The 20,693-nt window shown below is 41.6% G+C and overlaps 1 long non-coding RNA gene across 3 annotated transcripts in view; it reads left to right on the top strand.

Annotated features, from left to right (window-relative positions):
- LOC106675242 (leucine-rich repeat-containing protein 75B) overlaps nt 1-20,693 on the top strand; it is a 48,291-nt gene that overhangs the window by 11,557 nt on the left and 16,041 nt on the right. For all 3 annotated transcript variants that reach the window (XR_013099499.1, XR_013099497.1, XR_013099498.1), the window contains exons 5-6: nt 7,047-7,175; nt 9,073-9,185. This is a non-coding gene — a long non-coding RNA (leucine-rich repeat-containing protein 75B). The remainder of the gene's footprint in view (nt 1-7,046; nt 7,176-9,072; nt 9,186-20,693) is intronic.

The raw sequence follows: 20,693 nt of genomic DNA on the forward strand, positions 1-20,693 counted from the left end.
TTAGCTCTGTATGCAACCTGGAGCGTGTCGAGTGTGAGTGGCAGGCAGGACATGATGTGGCATCGGACCAGTTTCTCGAAAAACTTCAGTATAACAGGTGTTAGAGCAACTGGTCGGTAGTTGTTGAGGCTGCTAATGTTGGTACACTTTGGCAGTAGGACAATTGTGACCGACTTTAGGCATGGCAGGATGCAGGACTGGGACAGTGACGTGTTGAAGATCAAAGTGAAGACCCCAGCCAGCTGGTCTGCACATTCTTTTAGGACACTCCCACTCACCCTGTCTGGACCGGCGGCCTTCCTGGGGTTCACTGCCCTCAGTGTGCACCTCACCTCATATACCTGCACCATGAGGCTTGGGCTGCTGCTGTTGTCCGATGTTTGAGCTGCGGCTGCCTGTTGTCCCTTCACCGTGAAGCGTGCAAAGACGTGGTTCAGTTTCTCCGCAAGCGCCTCGTTGCCCTCAGCCATCGTGGTATTTCCAGGCTTGTACTTGGTTAGGTGCTGAACTCCCTCTACATTTTGTTTATTTGACTGTGGGGGTATGATAGATCTGAGCACAGTGAATAACATTTAACCTCCTAGTACAGGGGAGGGCAACTAGTACCTGGCTTCCACATATGTGAACATCACATTTTGTGTTGTCTAGACCAACATACTTAATTTTTGCTCTACAAGGGCTTGATAATTTAAAATGAATGTCCTCATATGTGGATCTCATTTTTCTCAGAAAAAATCTGGTAAAAAAAAAAAAGGTAATTCTTTGTTTTTCCATTCATCAGGTCCCAATCAGCCCAAATAACAAAGAGAAATTAAAAATGCATGTCATGAAAGAGTTCAGGTCTTAGGAGGTTAATGTTTCTTCCAAATGGGTTAGGGTTAGGGATGTGCAGCTATAATGCTAGAAATGCAGCACCAAGCTAATGCAGGGAAAAGCCTGGCTTTGTCGAATTTGCTTCATAATACAGCCACCGAGGGAAGGACTTAGCTCAACTCTGTCTGAGAGAAACAAAGTATATCAGCAAGTGTCTTTAAAGCTTGCTTGCTAATTAGCATGTGTTATAAATGTTACAAATAAGTTAGAACTTCCTGAAGTTTCAGGTGACTAACAGGGCGCAAGAAGTTTTTTGTTTGTGTAACAGAACCACAGAAGACCCGTCCACGTTTGCATACTTTTCAGCATCTTTATTCACGGCTTTTGAAATGTACAAAACAGCTGCAGCTCTTCAGCAACAACAGTCAGAGAGCACAGACTTTAAGCCGGCGAGCCATGATTGCGGATGCCGTGCAGGTGCGTCTGCCTCCCCTGCAGCAGCACCGCAGACTACACCCCGCCACACTTTGTATCTAGAAACAGTTTGGTTTCTATACACAGGCTAATGAACAAGCTAGTTTCAGAAATACTTGACTTTTTGTAAAGCCAGCACTGGATGCAAGTGTCTACTTCAAAACCAATATGTAGTGACTCATATTAGCGTTCCCATGTATCAACGTGACAGCGAAAAGCAACAACCAAAATATCATAAAATACAGAAATAGTCATCTTACTGTGTCCTGACACCTGTGACCAAACATACAGACTCCATCCTACCCTTACCAAAGTGTTGTTTAAGTCTTTACAGCTTTCATTTTCATATTACAGCCATGATATTTTGAATTTAGTCCAGTCAGTGAAGAAAAAAAAAGGGTTAGCATAACTGGAGTTGGAGCATCCTTCACCTGACAGCTCTGGCATGTTTCTTCCTACATAAAATGGTGGGACTGGATTTGTTGCACTCTGCAATATATTTAATTGGATTCTAATGAACTGCATGTGTGGGATGATGTTCTGCGGTTTGGAGCTCATCGCTCGATTCAGACTTTTTTGTGACAAAGCACACACCAGATTAGATATGCAGCTTTCACAGGGGACATTTGTCGTGGGATCTGAAGGCACACAAGCGTATGCACAGGCATCGTCTCAGTGAGAAATAGCAAAACATTTCATGCTTTTATAATTAGGAATCGGTCGGATTAATCCACGGGATCAGATCTTGTTTTGCGTAGTTGAAATGTCTTTCGATTTAGCTGTGAATGCTCCACAAAGAAAAAAAAATCATATCTGATGCCGCAGCTGCGCTATGGTTAACACGCATCATGATCATAATCTCCAAAATCCTCTATGCCTCCACTTTTAGACGCATGTGGCACCTTCTGTCTCCAATTAATGAGGTTTATTGAAAGGAGAGCTGGTCTGGAGGATAGCCCGGCGTCAGGGAATCCCACAGATCTCTGCTGTAATAAATCAACACAAAAGCTGGAGGAGGAGAAAATGCTGATGGGAGTTTTCCTCTTTGCCTCCACTGTGCCCCGCAGTGTTATGGCTGTCAGCACATATAGAGCATGTCTTACACAGTTTCAACCTCCAGCCTGCAGTTTGAAAAGCTTTTCAGTTCATATAGAGCTGACAGTATTTATTTTTAAGCTCCACGGCCTCTTGTTGCATGCTTACATAAAACTGCCATCACAGTAAACTGTTAAAGGAAGATCGGCCAGTGAAACACGATTTTATATTCTTTTCGTATTTAAAAAAAAGGGTCTGTAGTCTGTTGATATATCTGAGTAGGGAAACTCTTTAATTTGTCTTGAACTAGGAAAAGACGTTGATGCTTTATGCCTTTAAAGACCAGATTTCCTTTGACTTCCTTTCCTTTTGCTGCCAGCCTTTAATCTTCGGATTATTTGGTCTCCTCCGCTTCGTTCATATCTTCTCCGCCGTTTGTTGTTTCTTTTTTTAATATGGCTTGTTGTGTGTTTACGTGTCGGCGTCTTCATCGAAAAGGTGGCTGACACTGCGTGCTGCTGGGGTTATTCAGCGCGTCTGAAAACATTACATCTCAAACACTCAAACTTCAATATACTCTATTTACATTGTCGCCACAAACGAAAATAAAGCCCGGTCAAAAAATATCATCAGCCACCCCACTGGGGATGTGACCTGTTTTATGGTTTTATTAAAATCTTCTGCACATCACACAGTCTTCTGGTTATGAACTATCAAGATTTTAAAAAAAGCGACGTTAGATTGAATCAAAAAGCATTATCCTCAAATGGATTAGAGGTCTTACATTTTTTCCCATTTCAACTGGTTAATGTAAGTATCCAGCTCCAAATATCACACTGATTGCCCATTTTAGCATCCCTGCATTCAGCCCTTTAGTGGTGCACCTGTGACAGAGGATCTGTTGTCTTCACAGCATTTTTTTTTTTTTTTTGGGGGGGGGGGATTATTATACATGTGACGTCTGATGCATCAAACAGTTGAGAGGAGATGCAGTTCACAGCCTCACACCATTTCCTACAGTTTCAGGGAAACATCTCAAACCAGCAACAAAAACCATCCTCTTAGTTGTGACTGAACATGCTACAAGTTTTATCCATGTTGCAAAAGTTCTTTTTCGGTGTCTGTAGCTTTACCTTTGTTTAATGAAATAACCCTGGCCTGAGAACCAGGCAAAATAAACTTGTGTTCTTGCAGGTTGCACAAGTATAGCTATAGTCCTCTCACATGTTAACTGAACCCTGGAGTTTACCTGTGCGTGTTTTGATTAAAAACCCACATGAAACTCTGGCAGAAATTGCTACATTACGCACAATGTTGTCGGATGTGGTGGCATTACTACTAGATCTTCATTTCTCAGATGCCTGGGGGGAGTGAAGACTCTTGCATGTACTTGTGCAGGCAGAAACAGTTAAAGTTAGCAGTCTGACAGGTTTGTCTCTGCAAACAAAAAAAGGTTGCACTGTGGATCCCGGTGGGCTGTACTGAAAGCCTGAATGAGGACAATTGTACATTGTTATATGTATGTTTACAAAGCTGAACAAATTTTTAAGGTCCATAATCTCTTGTTTTGTCCTTATGTAAATCTGCCATCACTGTAAACTGTAAGAGGATGGGCCAGAGGAACATGTTTTTCTATTCTTTTCATGCTATAAAAATGCCAGTAATCTCTTAATATGTCTGAGTAGATCAACTTCAATTAGTAAAAGATTGTGATGCTTTATGCTTGTGTGCACGTCTCTGTAGATCAAGCTTTTTTAACATTTGCAAAGCAGATACAGGGCAACAGAAGTTTCATTTTCTCCACCACTGTGTTGCTATAATATGACAATGGTGCTCCCCACCCGTAGCACCACTCCACAAAATCTGCTCACGAACAGCTTGAGCAACATGACAATGAGGCACTGATCTACCCTGCAAACTGTCTAGCGCTCAGTCCAAATGAGCATCTGCAGGATGGATTGAAAAAAGCCCAATCAGCAGAGGCACTAACCAATAACGATCTGCTTGCCAGTGTCTAGATTGAAGGTTTAGCTTCAGCAACATTATGTGCCCAAAACTGAGTTTGGCTGACTACCTAAACATACTGAATGACCAGGTTTGTCCATCAGGTGATATTTTCTCCCCTGATGGCAGAGTCATAGTCCAAGATTCACTGAGCTCAAAATGTGCAAGAGTGGTTCAGGGAGCATGAGTGGTCAGATTCTTCCATCATTAACACAAGATGTTGGCAAAGAAGTAATGAAACCGTGGACAGAAATACATTTTGTGACACTGGATAAGTGTTTGACTTTTTGGGGTTTTCAGGCCAGAAGGTAGAAAGTCTTGAAAGAGTGACCAGACCCTAAAAAATAATGAGTCATTTCTGTTTTGTAGTCTTTCATGTGGAGAGTATTAGATTTCCTGGTACCAAATGGTAACACTTGGCAAAGAAGCTTTGATCCAGTTGTGTAAAATACACTTTTTGGCAATTAAAAGAAGCTTCTCCAGAAGTCTGTAGTGTAAATGGTAAATGGCCTGTATTTGTATAGAGCTTTACTAGTCCCTAAGGACCCCAAAGCCCTTTACACATCCAGTCATCCACCCATTCACACACTGGTGATGGCAAGCTACATTGTAGCCACAGCCACCCTGGGGCGCACTGACAGAGGCAAGGCTGCCAGACACTGGCGCCACCGGGCCCTCTGACCACCACCAGTAGGCAACGGGTGAAGTGTCTTGCCCAAGGACACAACGACCGAGACTGTCCAAGCCGGGGCTCAAACCGGCAATCTTCCGATTACAAAGCGAACTCCCAATTCTTGAGCTATGACTGCTAGCTACTGCTAGATGCAACTCTCTAAAGGATAGGCCTAAGAGGAAAACACCAGGATCATTTTAAATTTTCATTTTAAATATTCTACTATGTTCCGTAGATATAAATGACCACAAGCTGGAAATTAATTTACTCCCAGAAGCAATGAAAATATGTTCCCCAATCAGAAGAGAACAGAGAAGGGAGAGAGCAGTTGATCTTGTACAAAACAACAGGGGTGATATGCAATCTGTGAAGAATCTTATACTGAGTCGCTCTGTCTATTGCATATGAGGGCAGATTTTATAATGCTCCCTGCCAGTCATCCTCTATATATTCTGTGCCTGAATCCTTTTCCCACTTATGAGCAATATTAGGCAGCTCATATTCATCAGAGGAACAGAGAAGGGAGTAGAATAGCGAAATAAAAGACTTCCCAGATTAAGGCTCTAAGACAAACCGCTCTATGATGCTATAGGTAGGTAACTGAACCCTGTAGGTAGGTAGGTTAATAGAAGTAGAGGTGAGATTAGAAGATAAAAAGTGCCTAACTTTCAAATATCCAAAGAATTGTTCCTTTGGACACATTATCTCCCCGTCCCACAATAAGGAGAAAGCAGATGAGCCAGTGCCAGCAGGAAAGTCAGCATTTTGGACAATAAGGGACAGCAAGGATTTCATATTATTCCTTCCAAGGTATTTAGTAATATAGTGCCAGTCTTTAATACTGTTATATAAAATAAGATGGTGCTTTACCACTGGGCTTATATTACTGACATAACGTGACCAGACTCCATAGGAAGCGTGGAGAACTCCAAGAAGCAATACATGATTCCAATTTAAGATTTGCATTAGCCAAGACCAAAGATGTGAGCATGGCAAGTCTGGTTGTAGAACAGTAATTTAGGCATGGAAAGGCCACCCATGTCTGTATGTAACTGTAAAGGTATAAGCCTCTGTCTAGGTTTTTTGCCATGACAGATTCATTTAGAGAAGGCCTTTTGTATATCCTGAATATTCTTCTGGGCAGTTACAGAGGAAGCATCTACAAAGTTTATAAAATATGAGGGAGGATATTCATTTTAATGAAACTAATGTGGCCTATCAGAGAAAGTGGTACGTCATGCCAAGGTCAATGTCTTTTCTTTTTATTGAGGAATAAACTGGAAGAAAATTAGGTTTCCACAGGTCCTTTAGGTTTGGCAATGTTTTGATTCCCAAGTAAGTAAAACCAAAAACAGACCATTTGAAAGGAAAAATTGTTCATTATAGTTTAGTCCACAAATTTTACCAACCTCCAACAGCTGGTATAGTTCTTTCGTTTGAAAGCCTCAGTTTTACTCCTCTTTTATAATTGTTCCTATTCCCACTCAGTATTGATAAATCAATTGAATCATGTCAAACAAACTTTTTGAACGCAAAGAGAAACTACAAATTGCAGTCGATCATGATCACCAACTTGAAAATATTAGGTCTTGTTTTTCATCTTTTTATCTTCTTTTTTTCTCTTGTTTTTTAAAGTCATCAAAGATGTATGCTGTATAATTATATTACAGTGGGAAAAGAACAGTTCAGAGAGTTCATTAAATGCTCACAATTACAAAGACATTTGGCAATGATGAGTGGATGTTAACTACAACTGTATATTCTGTACACTGCCCAGCACACCCTAATCAGCTACGTTGGGTGGAGAAACACAGCTATGATGGGAAACACTCATCAGCTGACCTTGTGTTAAGGAGCCGTGATGAAAGGGAATAATGAACATAGCTGACAATACTGAAAGTCTATTTTCAGTTAACTAGCTATGAAATCTCAGTTTAATATTTAAAGTGTGGTTCAGTTGAATCAAATTCTGTTTTTGAAATTCTAATCCATGGGTTAGAAAGAGTAAATTGAATCACTCACATCCTTTTTCTTGTCTCTCCTTTAGGATTTGGGACTTCAGGGAACGTCACTCAATGACATTTTGTACAAAAATGCAGCGTTTCTAAACCTGGTGGACCCCATTTCCCACGAGTTGCTGCTCAGCCTTGCCCGGGACCTGCAGTGTCCAAAAAGGGTATGAATAAAACAGTTTTATTCATAGTGAACATTCAAAGCAGCTGTTTGTTTACAGACTTGACACCAGTAAAAAGGACAAGCAGTACATTTCACACAGAGGCTACACGCACGCCTTCATTAGCCACGCTTAGATGCTTGTGTCATATTCATTGTCATGCTATTGCAATAACAATGAACCATCGGTTTGCTTTGTGCAGGCACAAATGCAGAAGACAGGAAGAATGGAAAATATTGTAAGCGCTGACTCATTAGCATGAAAGGTTAGGGATGAATATCAGGGCCAAACAGAACCAGGGTATGACTCTTCATTGTTACTCTGCGCTCGGTTAGCCCAGTTGCAAGTGGGAAGCAGCTATGCACCAGGTGTATTAAATTACCTGCTCTGGTTGGGTTATACTGGAAAGCACGGTCAGGTGCCAGGCAGCCAGAGGTCAACAGAGCTCTTAACCTCTAGCTGCCTGGCTTTAGGGGGCTCATTACCCTGGCACTAACAGTGAGGGAAGTTTGAGGGCTTTGATAAATAGCCAGAAAAATCAAACTGGGGAAGGTAATGCTTTCCTCTTGGAACTGGGAAATCTAGGAAAGAGCAAAGAGAGATTTTCCAACACAAAATTTGAATTCTGCCCAAAAATCAAAGCCACTTTTTTTTTTCTTTGTCCAAACTGGCAGTCGGCTCGTTTACTTGCGGCACAGCATACAAATCAGACACGTTGAAATTCAAAGTACATTTCAATCTAAGGTAAGAGGCTGAAGACATTACAGAATCTACTCAGAGTGGCTGTAAAACATGAACCCAGAAGCTATTACGGATACAGTTATGAAAGAATGGCTGCCACAGGGGGAAAAAAACGTCCTTGTGGTGTAGTTATTACTTACTGAGTTCAGATGATAATCACCTGGAAGAAACTCTAATCTTATCTTTGTTTACTTCAGCGAGGAAAGCCCTGGAGGTAGGGAAGAAAAGTGAGAAGCTGGCAGCAATGTTCTCCTGACTGGCTGGCGACCCGTGGCAGGATACTGTGTTAAACGTGACAAGGGTGTATAGCGGCAATGTGGTGGATATAGGGCCCCGCAGGTGCTTCTGTGGCCAGTATTTTCCACCTTAGATTTATTTAGGCTGAGCATTCAAGGGCATACCGTGGGTTAAAACATACATCATATGCCAGTGTCTTGTTTTAATGCAGACCCATTATTAATGCTTAGCATTGCTTATAGAGTTACAGTACTGCACTCTGTCAATAACTCTGGAGCACGCATTTTTCTAAGAACACTTTTGCTCTGTAAATCAGCATGCGCTGCTTAACATCGTGCTCATTCATCCAAGTGGCTGAAAGAGAAGCACTGAATGTTTTGAAGCGCGTGACATGTTTGTTTGTCACCCAAGAAAAGAAGAGGCAGCGGGAACGGTTAATCGCCTTAAGGTAAATTGGCCCTGTCTTTTTTCCTCTCTCGCCACATTGCCTCTTTCTAGTTGTCGTGTTGTACCATTAATTAGATTTAGCCTGCCCAGCGCAACCCGTTCCAGTGTTTGACGGAGGAGGGAGAGCGAAGAAAAAGAATGTAAAGAGGTGCCGGAGAATCAGGAAGGAACAGGAACGCAAAAGAGAAGCTGAATTACTGAGTCATGTGGAAAATGTTTAAAGCAAGACAAAGAAATACTTTGTAAACATGTAAAATTTGGTAGTTTCACAAGTATTTTTTTTTCAGCAGTAATAAAGGAAGAAAATATATGCTAATTACTGACTTTTAGTATATCTAACATCTGGAAAAGCTGTCCAGTATCACATTGTTTGCTTAGTTCCCTGTTTCAGGTGTGCTCATGCATGAGGAACAGTTTGTTTATAGATTTGTGGCTTGCTTTTCTGTCCCTCATTCGCCCCTTTTGTGTGTTGCAGGAGACTGACTCGTTTAAGTCTACTAACAAGATATGTCGCCAGCTGATTTACCACCTGACCCCTCACTCCAAGTGGACAAGACAGAGCGTGCCCAGGAGAAAGTCTCAGGCCTGGTGAGTGTGTTCTCTTGGCTACCGCCTGAAACTGTGCCATCACACAGTAAATATATCCTCACCGTGTGTGTCAGTGTGATTCACAACCCTCCGGAGCATCTGTGGAATAAAGCAAGTGTGGAACAATCTCTGTGTCTAGGAATATGTTCCTTGACTTCTTGCTAAGCCCTGCTCCTCTTAGCTCATGCAGCTAATCTATCTCCAACTTACCAGGAGAACAGTGCAGATTTAAGAGCCAGTCAGATCCCCTGGCAACCACCAGTCACTAGAGGAAAATGTAAAGTCCTCAACCAGCTTGCAAGTGGAGGTTGCAAGGATTTGGGGTTGCTTGGGGTTCACTGACCAAGCTCTAGATTTTCCAACATAAGGAGCCCAGACAGGAGAAGAGAAAAATCAGCGTCTCATTTGTAGAGATAAGCTGCTGAATTTGATGGCTGGAATGATTGTGTGCAACAGATTTTATATCAATTTGCGCACTAATAAAGCTACACAGCTAAGATAACTGCTCCAGTTAGCAGAAAGGGGTTTCTTTGGCTCAATTTTAAATTGTTCTTGCTGTTTTGTCTTAAAATAAGTCTTAAATATGCTACTAATTAGACAAAGTAAGGTTCTTTCTCAGTGCAGAGTGAATTTAACAATATGGGCTTTAAACTATTCAAGATCTGTATCATCAGAGCTGATCGGATCATTATCATTTATCATGTCATTTCAACAACAATCTGTAGAGCTCATCCTCTGACTGTGAATACATTTGACCTGCCCTGTCTGGATTTGTTTTCCATTTGGTTATTAGGTTATGATGTGAAAACTGGCAGTTGGAGTGGGATTTATGTTTCCTGCATGCTGCTCTTCTTAAAAACATTATTTCCTTGCTTACATTAGCCAGTCAGGGTTGCATTAGTAATACAACCAAGGGTACCATGACCACAAGGCGTAGCTTGCACTTCTAACCCACAACCAATCACAGGGGAACACTAAATGACAGGTTTCATTTTTTCTTTTAAAAAAATTGTTTACCTGATGTTTTTTCTTCTACCTAAATAACATTAGAGCTGATATGCCCTTACAAATCCTTGTGTGTAGCCAGTAATGATGTTTTTGTATCATTAATCAACACAAAACATAAAGACAAAAAATGTAGTATTCCACTGTTAAGGACATTTCTGTGCTTTTTAAGTGTTTCTTATATTCATTCACATAGTTTTGCTTCAGTTATGAAGCGATATGGTAAACTACCCACGCTGACATCGGCTCAGGTGGCAGAATGCAGACTTTTAAAGGTCGTCAGTTCATTACATGCAGCAGAAGGACCGATGAGCTTATGCCACAGAGAGGCGTCCCCCATCAATAATTCACAAAAATCGCTGCTCCCCCTATGTGTTGGTCAGAATTTGATCAAACTTGCATACAGAAATTACTTGATGGGTCTTCATCTGTGCAAACTGTGCTCAAGGTCAAAATCACATATGTTCAAAAACCTGTGAATTGTAATGGCTCGTGAGTCAAATGAGCATCACTATGGTTCTGGTCTTTACCACTTATCCTATTCATGGCTGTTGGTGGACTGCGAGCCTATCCCAGCTGTGATAATAACACTGGGATAGGCCGATGAACCGCTCTTTAATTTTTAATTTGTACTGACATTTATCTGATCACACCCCTGACCAAGATCCTTCCTAAGAAAAATAGAAGACGCATCTTTAACGCAGTTCTTTTCATCTGAACTTAAGTCCTCAGGTTACAGTTTTCCACCTTGTGCCCTGTATTTGTTTACATGGACATGTTTGTGATCCAAATCAACTTTCAGTGCATAGTCAGTCAGTCTAACACCACCACTAGCCTGCCTGTGCTCTCTTGCTTCATTTACAGTACATTTCTTAAACATCACTATAAGACTGGACTCTCACACACGTCACCACACATTTCCTATAATCCTATAATTCCTATAATTTATAATCCTTATCTTTATAATCTCTTCTGCTATTTGCACATTCTTTACTGTAAATTCCTAAGTTAATTTGTAAATTTTTGTAGTAAACTGTAAATTGTAAATATTGTAAAACTTTTCTTCTGTCATTTAATGGTCGGGCATTGTACAGCTACAAGCATTTCACCCCCATGTCATACTGTGTATGGTTGTGTGTGTGTGACAAATAAAATTTGAATTTGAATTTGATTGACGTTTTAAATACAGCATATTATATCTGTGCATATGTACAGGTATAAGGTTGTATTATCTGCAAAATAACAAAGTCAAGAATGAATAAAGTAATTGTGAATCTTTTACTTTTGTTGTTTTACTTACTTTAGTTATGAAAAGTGGAGTTTTTCCTGGTAAATGTAATTTTTCTTGTTGTAAAATAACACATCACAATGTGTGCTTACTGGGATGTGTCCGTTTTCTCACTGGCCTCTCAACAGCAATGCTTCTTTTTTCTCTCTCTCTCATCCAATACTGCTGTGACTGAAACACTGCCAGTGACAAGTTTGACAAACCCAGAGCGTTAGTCGCCCTCTCGTTCCCTCAGTAGTAAAATCTGCTACAAACCTGTCCCGTGTCACTTCATACACTGTTTTGAGTTTTATAAATAATTACTACAACAGTTCCCTGTTGTATTATTTTATGTCTCTAGGTTAGTTGTAAATCGCTTTTCATTAGTTCCCTTCCTGTAACCTTAGTCATCTCTTTGTGCTTCGTCCTTTTGTGTCTCCCTGAAGTCTGCCGTGCCTCCCGGTTTGTTTACCTTTTGTCTATGTCAAGTTCATGTGTATTAGTCTCTGTCTGTGTTTGTGTTTCCTGTTTTATTTTGGTGATCTCTTGTTCATGTGCGCCGTCTTGAGTTTTGCTTCCTTTGTGTCGTCTGTTATGATTCTGCTCGTCAATGCCTCGTTCTCCCCAGCTGTTGTCTGTCTCTCTGTTCTTTGTCAGCATCTGTTTAGTTCCTGTTTCGTCTTGTGCTTAGTGTTTTCTCAGTCCTAGTAACTCCGGTGTATTTCTTAGCAGTTTATAGTTTTCTGTTTTCCCCTTTTGGACGTTTGCTGCTTTTGTTCATTTTTTGCCATCAGTTGAATAAAGAGTTTGCTTTCTGTTAAACCCCGCCTGCTCGTGTCCGCATTTGAGTACAACTCAGCTTCCAGTCTGCACATCCTGCAGATTATGACACAGATCCCAAAGGTGCTCTAATGGATTTGAATCTGGTGACTGTGGAGGCCATTTGAGCACAGTGAACTCATTATCGTGTTCAAGAAACTAGTTTGAGATCATTTGAGCTTTATGACCTGTTGTGTTATTCTGCTGAAAGAAGCCATCAGAAAACAGCTACACTGTGATAATAAAGGGATAGATGGTCAGCAACAATAATCAGGCAGGCTGTGGTGTTTAAATGATGTTGGTACTAAGGGGCCAGAAGAGTGCCAAGAAAATATCCCCCACACCGTTACACTACAGTGTCATCACCAGACAATGTTTTTCCAATTTTCTGTTGTCCAACTGAGGCTATAATTTACAGGGGAGCCCCTGTATATTGTAGCCTCTGTTTCCTGTTCTCGGCTGACAGGAGTTGAATCTAGTGTTGTCTTCTGCTGCTGTAGCCCATCTGCCTATTGTAATGAATGGTTATTTGCATTACTCTGTCCTTCCAGTCAGCTTGAGGCAGTCTCGCCATTCTCCATGACATCAACAAGGCATTTTCACCCAGAAAACCGCTGCTCACTAGATGTTTTCTCTCTTAAACTAGAGATGGCTCTGTGGAAAAATCAGTTTCTGACATACTCAGTCCTGCCTGTCTGGCACCAACAACCACATAAATCAAATTTCTTCCCCAGGCTGGTGCTCAGTTTGACTTTGACCATGTCTGCATGTCTAAATTGAGTTGCTTCTTTGACTGGATGATATTTTAACCAACCCCTAAACTGATGTACTTTGTGAAGTGTGCTTTAAGTGTGTTATCAATGCTTGAGAGGTAGAGAGAGAGCGAGATAAAGGATGTAAAGGAGTAAACAAAGGACACTGATTTGATCAGCTCGAGAAAAATCCGTGTAAACAAATAAAAATGCTCAAACTCAGTTAAGTAACAGTTACATTTGAGGAAACATTATGGGGGGAAAAAGAAAAGAAAAACAGTGCTAATCATAATAATACGGCACTCTCCCCGAACAATTAACCCAGATCGAAAGATGGTTTGACAGCTAGAGTTGCCTTCCCGCCCGAGTCTCTTGGTTGCAATGTTTCGAAATAACACTCAACAAAACAACAAGGCAGACACTCCCAGTGTGCTCATTAGCAAGCTCTGTCTCTCTCACAGCTTCGGCTGCAAACATCCACACAGCAGCACTTTACTGTGGCTGTCTCTCTGCTGCTGGATACGATGCTGTCTGAAACATGCAGAAAACGTGGCTGCCTTTGGATTAGATTAAGCATCAGTTTACTTGATTTCAGATGCTTTTCATTACAGCTCAATCTTCTCTTTCTCAATCCCTCACTCCTTTCTTTGGCAATCTTCTCGCCCACCTTTAAGCTCTTCTCTTTCAGTAACCCCCCGACCTTCAGTTCAACCTATTTGAAAATCCCCTTCTTGCATCGATTTTCTCCCTCTCCCCCTTTCCTGTGGGATTTTTTTCTCTCCTCCTTGTGAGAGTCCATTTTGTTCAACAGTTGCCACACCGAGCGGTTCTGCAGTTTGAGTCGAGGCTCTGGGGAAACGCTCTGGGGGAAAGGCCTGTCAGTGAGAGAGAGGGAGAGAGAAAATCTGGAATCAGTGCAAGGTAGCAGATTAAAAGTCACACGCAGCCCCCGCCTGCCCTCCCCTTCTTCCAGACTCACTTTGAATCGATCAACAATTTGATCTTTTTATAAAATGAAAAGGCGATAGCTATTACGTAAGCTGCATTGTACCCTCGCAATCTTATTTTCTCCATTAATTGATAATGAGAACCCATCTGTCGAAGTGTCCCCGTGGCACACGGGAGATTACTTTCATGAAATATATGCAAGTGGTTCCAAATGTTCAACAGATGACATATAAACTATAATTCAAGCTTTATTACAGAGTCTTGTTTGTTTTTTTTCTCTAACACTGTAAGTGCAAAGCAAGTGTGTCGCGCATAATATATTATCGAGGCAGTTTCATTCTTACTCTGCAGCTGCTTGTGCCAGCTTTCTACAGTATTGCCAAACATCCAGTGGAGTTTTTAATGTTACCGTAATTGGTATTGAATTTCAGATTAATCAAGCTCATGCTTCATATTGCACTAAAATTGCGCCTCCAGCACATTTTGAAGAGATTGGAATCCAATTGCAGATTGCTATTTCATTACTCGTCTTTACTGCAGGGCAATAATTGATGCGATGCTCTGGCAGCAGATATTAGAGGCGTCTTCAGGTAAAATTACTATAGCTCAAGAAGAGCACTCATTCTAATAGGGTAGAGAGAAAACCATCCAAGTATTGGAAAAATATCTGTGGAGCTGTTTTTTTGGTTGTTGTTGTTGTTGGTGTATTTGAGTCAAGATTTAACTGAAGCTCATCTTCAGTTTTGTTCGTCATGCTGTCCAATGCTGAAACCAGGCGCGGCTGTGACAGCTGTTTTGAGCAGGTGGGAACAGCTGCGGATGAGTGTTGATAACCCAAGTCCTGATATTTGACCCAGACCTCACACTGCTCAAACTAAACTGCTTTTCCACCCACATTTCACACTGTGAAGGATGTCCAGATGCCAGTTTCATCACTTTCATTTTGGCTTCAAGTTTTAACAACTGACATCTTCCAAGGTCTTGTTCGTCTGTAAGTACTCACGCTTTCATAGTGATGTAGCAGTGATTTAGATGTGTTTAGTGTGTTATGAAATAGTCAGAAAGAAAGCATCTGGAAACATCTGATAACATTTAACATCTGAGATCACTTTACTGTTGCACAACTCAAATATTTTGTAATAACACAAATTTACAACAAAGATTAAAAATGCCACGTGTTCATCGGGAATTTCAGTGGAAACCAGCAGAGTAAAGGGAAAAGAAACAAGAGGCAGATATCTATAATCTTGAGCTTCTGTCATGTATGAAGTATTCATGGCTGGACCATCGGTTATGCTTTGTTTTGCTCATTTTCAGCCTGATTTCTGGTCATACCTCAACTGAAGTCCAATCACAACATGTGAAATGTGCACCTGTCTTCCAGCACATACCGAGCAGCCTACTGGATCATAGACAGTATGGGACTATATTTTAATGAGTTGTTAGTTGGCTGTTTTTGCATAAACAATTTCGACATAAACATTAGATCTCAACTCAAGAAACAAGTACACTAATAGCCATGATCTGCCTAAATCTTGCATCTACTGCACAAAGCTCACAAATGTGTCATTCTCCTTTCTACCAGAGTTGAAATGCCCTTCCTACTTTAACAAGATCACCTTTTCCGTGCCTTTGCTCATAGGCTGCACTTGCACAAGTGGCACTTCATGTCATGTTGTCACTTCGGAATCACACCCCTGCAGCACTAACGAGTGAAAAGCCATCCAGGCATCTTCACTATACAACTAATTTTGGTTGAGTAGTGAAAATTCTCTAGACATCTCTTTAACAGTTTGGATGCCCATGACCACTTTTACAGCTTCAGCCCCGAATCTGTGACAGCTTTTCACTAATCACAAGGGAAAAAAGCTCAGTGGGATTTTCTAACTAGCTTTTTTCTGCTCTCCTTAGCCTCATTTGCTCTAATCTTTAAAGAACTCCCGTCTTCCTCGTTTCCTTGCTGTTATTTCGAGAATTCCCCTTTTGCACAATCCTTCCAGAGCCACAGCAATATTTGACTCAGAGCTTACCTCAAGCCAACATTTACACTGATGTGGTTTTAAAAAATGTCTGTCTTTAATTTATCTTTCTGGGAAAGTCAGACCAGATGGGATATTTATGGTGTTTTTAAGGTGAAGTTCTGAAAGGACACCATGATGGAAGCAGAGCTACTCTAAGTGTTAATTTTAAGAAACGCAATAACAAAACGCTGCTTTGACTCATTGGCTTTAAAAAGGCTGAAATACACCACTCAGATCAAATAGACAGCAGTGAGAAATGCACAGTGAGGCGCTCATAAATTAAACCAGACAGTGATGAGAAGAACAAAGGCACATGAGGACACATTCAAGTTATTTCTATTTATTATTATCTTAAATGTTTAACTTAACTCAAAATTTCAAGTTGTTTTTCAATTTTGATTTAATTATTCAGAAGTCGAATCTGTAAGTCAACATTTTCAGCTAATAAATCGATATTTTGGCTTAAGAATGGTGAGAAATCTTTTTTAATGGCAGAGACTTCCTTAACACACATCCTGTGAGATACAGGGAAAAGAGGGGGAAACTGCTAACATGAGCAAAGGCAAAGAAATAAAGAAATTTCAGTAATTTTAAACACACTGACCATGAAAGTTTCTTGGCTCCCTGACGATGTATTCTACTCACTTTCATGTCATGATGTCCTGACTTTACCTCTGCTGCTGTGATAATTTGCTGGGAACACCAAGTGGGTCTCAACTTGGAAGTGATGTAACTCAAATATGCACCAGGGGATGGAATAATAATGCTTACCGACATTGGATGGCGTGGGAAACGTTAACACCGAAAAGAGAAAGCAAATAAAAGCAAAGAAAGCTGGATCTGTTCACTTCAGCCCAACTGTGACAATGAGAAACTTGTTTTAATTGTGGACAGGACTTTAGTTACCGGCCAGGTTTTTTAAACACTGCAGGAGGAAGTTCTTGGTCTTTGTGCACAAGGTCTGTCAGACTGTTTTATATATTCATACTTTGTGGTATCCAGTGTTAAGGAAAGATATATCAAAAATGTATGCAAACATAATCTGTTTGAAAATAAGTGAATGAGAGGGAGATGGGTGGAAATGCAAACTGGGGCCAATCATCCAAAGCAAGAGAAGAGCATGCGGGCAGGGTGGAGCGGTTGAAGACAAGTGTTGGATTTCATGTGTGACAGAAAGAGTGAGAGAGAAGGTTAACAAGATGGTAGTGAGACCTAGTCTATTGTTTGGAGACAGTGGCACTGACAAAAAGACTGGAGGTCGAGCTGGCGATGGCAGAATTGAAGATGCTCAGGCTGTCATTGGGAGTGAGCATGATGGATAGGATTACAAATGAGTATATGAGAGGGACAGCTCAGGTTGAGCAGTTTGGAGACAAAGTCAAATATTCAAGAGTGAGATGCTTTGGTCGCATGCAGAGGAGGGATAGTGGATATATTGAACAAAGGATGTTAAAGAATGAGCTGCCAGGCAAGAGGAAAAAGGGAAGATCTCATAGGAGGTTCATGGATGTAATGAAAGACATCCAGAGTCTTGGCGTGACAGGAAAGTATGCTAGGGTGAGATGTGGTGACCCCTAAAAAAAGAAACCAAAACAACACGATGATGTAAACACGATCTGTGGAGACAATCAAACAACAGTGTAACTTTAAGCTTTGTTAAAGTTTTTACGTCTGTATAAGTGTGAGGGACCAAGCAGCCAAAGCAAAGAGGACACAGGCAAAAAAAATCTTCAAAAGGGTTTTCTTTATTTTAACCCTCAAAAAGTCCAAAATTAACAAAATTCAAAAACATAATTAGCAGGCCCATAAAACAGGTCAACTAAATATAACTCTACAAAAAGTAATTTCCAGAAACTTAAACAACAAAGTGAGACACAACTTAACTCACAAACTGACCTAATTACAAAGACACATGAGGGTAGCTTTTATAATGATTTGGCCAAACCATTTGAACACAATAGGGGGGAAAAACAAAACACACACTAATATTAACTAAGCACAGAATAACCTAACTAAACCTAAAACACCCCTACTCCTGGTAAGCCCATGGTTGGTCCTGCTGAGCAGGCATTTTGTTCCTGGAGTCCTCAGCCACGCCTTTTGCCCAGACAGGAAACAGCCACCGCCCAAACCCAGGTAACTCAAAGAAAGAGAAACATAATTAATATAACAAAACATTTTAGAAAAACCACACAATGTTACTATGTGCGCGCCTCATAATACCAGTGTTAGGTTTAACCAAATGATTAATGAAGAAAACTGCAAAGCAAACTAATAAAGTGAAAAATGGACTAATTTACCCCTGTGTGGCTGATGCCATCACACACCCCCCCTCTTCAGGACTCTCGCTGGTACAGCGAGAGAGGAAGTCGGCGGTAACGTTGTTCTTCCCAGGAATGTGCTTGATGACAAACCGGAAAGGTTGCAGAGCAAGGTACCATCTTGTGATCCTTCCGTTCTTATCTTTCATCTTTTCCATCCACTGAAGTGCACTGTGATCCGTCTCCAGGGTGAATTCTCTTCCAAGAAGGTAGTACCTGAAGGAATCAAGGGCCCACTTGATTGCAAGGGCCTCCTTTTCCACTGTTGAATATCGAACCTCTCTTGGGAACAGCTTTCGGCTGATATAAGCAACAGGATGACGTTCTCCTTCCAAACCTTGAAGTAGCACTGCTCCCAGACCCCTATGAGATGCATCCGTTTGAAGGAAGTGCTCATTAAAGTCTGGACTGTACAAACTGGTTCGCTACTCAGTGATTGACTGATGTCCTTGAAAGCTGCTATAGCCTCCTCTGTCCAGTTAATCTGATTAGGACACTTGATGCCTGTCAAGTGTGTTAGTGGAGCTGCCCTGGTGGAAAATTGTGGTATGAACCGACGATAAAAGCCTGCCATGCCCAAAAAGGATCTTAGTTGCTTCCTTGTCTGTGGGAGAGGACAAGACTCAATGGCTTGGATCTTACTGACCTGAGGCTTGATCACCCCATTCCCGATCACATGGCCCAGGTACGCAGTCTCAGCAGAGGCAAAAACACACTTAGAGGGGTTCACGGTCAACCCAGCAGCGCCAAGACGGTCGAAGACAGCATGCAGATGTTCCAAGTGTTCCTCCCATGTGGTGCTGTAGATGACAATATCATCAAGATATGCAGATGCAAAATCTGAGAAACCACATAGTACTTGGTCCATTAATCTCTGAAAGGTTGCTGGAGCCCCATGCAGCCCGAATGGCATCACTGTAAATTGGAAGAGACCCCAAGGTGTTCGAAAGGCAGTCAACTTCTTTGATCGCTCCGTTAGTGGCACCTGCCAATATCCCTTGCACAGGTCAAGTGTGGTCAAGTACTTTGCCTTCCCCAGCCGTTCCAGCAAATCATCAATGCGTGGTGTGGGGTATGAATCAAACAGTGATATTGAGTTTAGGTACCTGAAGTCTATACAGAACCTAATGCTTTCATCCTTCTTTGGCACCAGGACCACTGGATTACACCACTCACTCTTTGATGGCTCGATGATCCCCAAGGACAACATGAGGTCGATTTCCTTCTTCAGGGATATTAGCAGACGTTCAGGGATCCTGTAGCTCAAACGCTTTACTGCGATGCCCTCTTTAATGACAATGTCTTGCTCAACAATATCTGTTCGGCCAGGATTCACTTGAAGCACCTCAGAGTTGCATGCAGCTCTCACCTGAAGCTGTTTATCATCTGGCAGATGACTAAGGTCAAAATCTACCACATCAGCAGAAGGCAAGTATTGCTCACCAACCTCTTCTTCCTCTGGCACACCCCTTATGAGCATCACCTCTGCTGTCTTTTCAGGGCGCTGCGCCCATTCCTTCAAAAGATTTATGTGCAGAACCCTGCTGGAGTGTGGCTTTCCAGGGATGAACACTTGGTAAGTAGTGGACCCCAATTTCTTCTGAACCTCAAAGGGCCCTTGCCACTTTGCCAATAGCTTGTTGTTGTCAGTGGGGAGGAGCACCAACACCTTTTGTCCAGGACTAAAAGACCTCTGACGAGCTGCTCGGTCATACCAAAACTTCTGCTTCTGCTGGATTTTGGTCATATTTGACTGAGCAAGCTCACTCATTTTCTGCAGTTGCTCCCTCATCTGCACAACATAGGAAACAATGTTAACAGAGTCCATCTTTTCCTTGCCTCCCTCCCAGATGTTTCTTAGCAGGGCTAGAGGTCCTTGTACCTCATACCCATACAAAAGTTCGAACGGAGAGAAACCAGTGGAGGCTTGTGGCACTTCCCTGTAGGCAAAGAGAAGATAAGGAAGCCACTGATCCCAATCAGCACCATTCTTATCTACCACCTTCCGGAGCATCTGCTTCAGAGTCTGATTGAACCGTTCTGTTAGCCCATCAGTCTGAGGATGGTATGGGGTGGTCCTCAGCCTTCTAATGCCCAGCAGCTTGTACACCTGTTTTAGTAAGTTAGACATAAAGTTACTCCCCTGATCAGTCAGTATTTCCTGTGGGAACCCTACTCTTGCGAAGAGCTGTACAAGGCAGAAAGCTACTGATTTTGCCTTGATGGATTTCAGTGGGAAGACCTCTGGATATTTAGTTGCATAATCAGTGATTACAAGCATATAGCGATTCCCTGACTTACTCTTCTCAACGGGTCCAACAATATCCATTCCGAGGCACTCAAATGGGGTACCAATAATAGGCAGTGGTTGGAGT

Source organism: Maylandia zebra, linkage group LG7 (assembly GCF_041146795.1).
Source record: "Maylandia zebra isolate NMK-2024a linkage group LG7, Mzebra_GT3a, whole genome shotgun sequence".
NCBI lineage: Eukaryota > Metazoa > Chordata > Actinopteri > Cichliformes > Cichlidae > Maylandia > Maylandia zebra.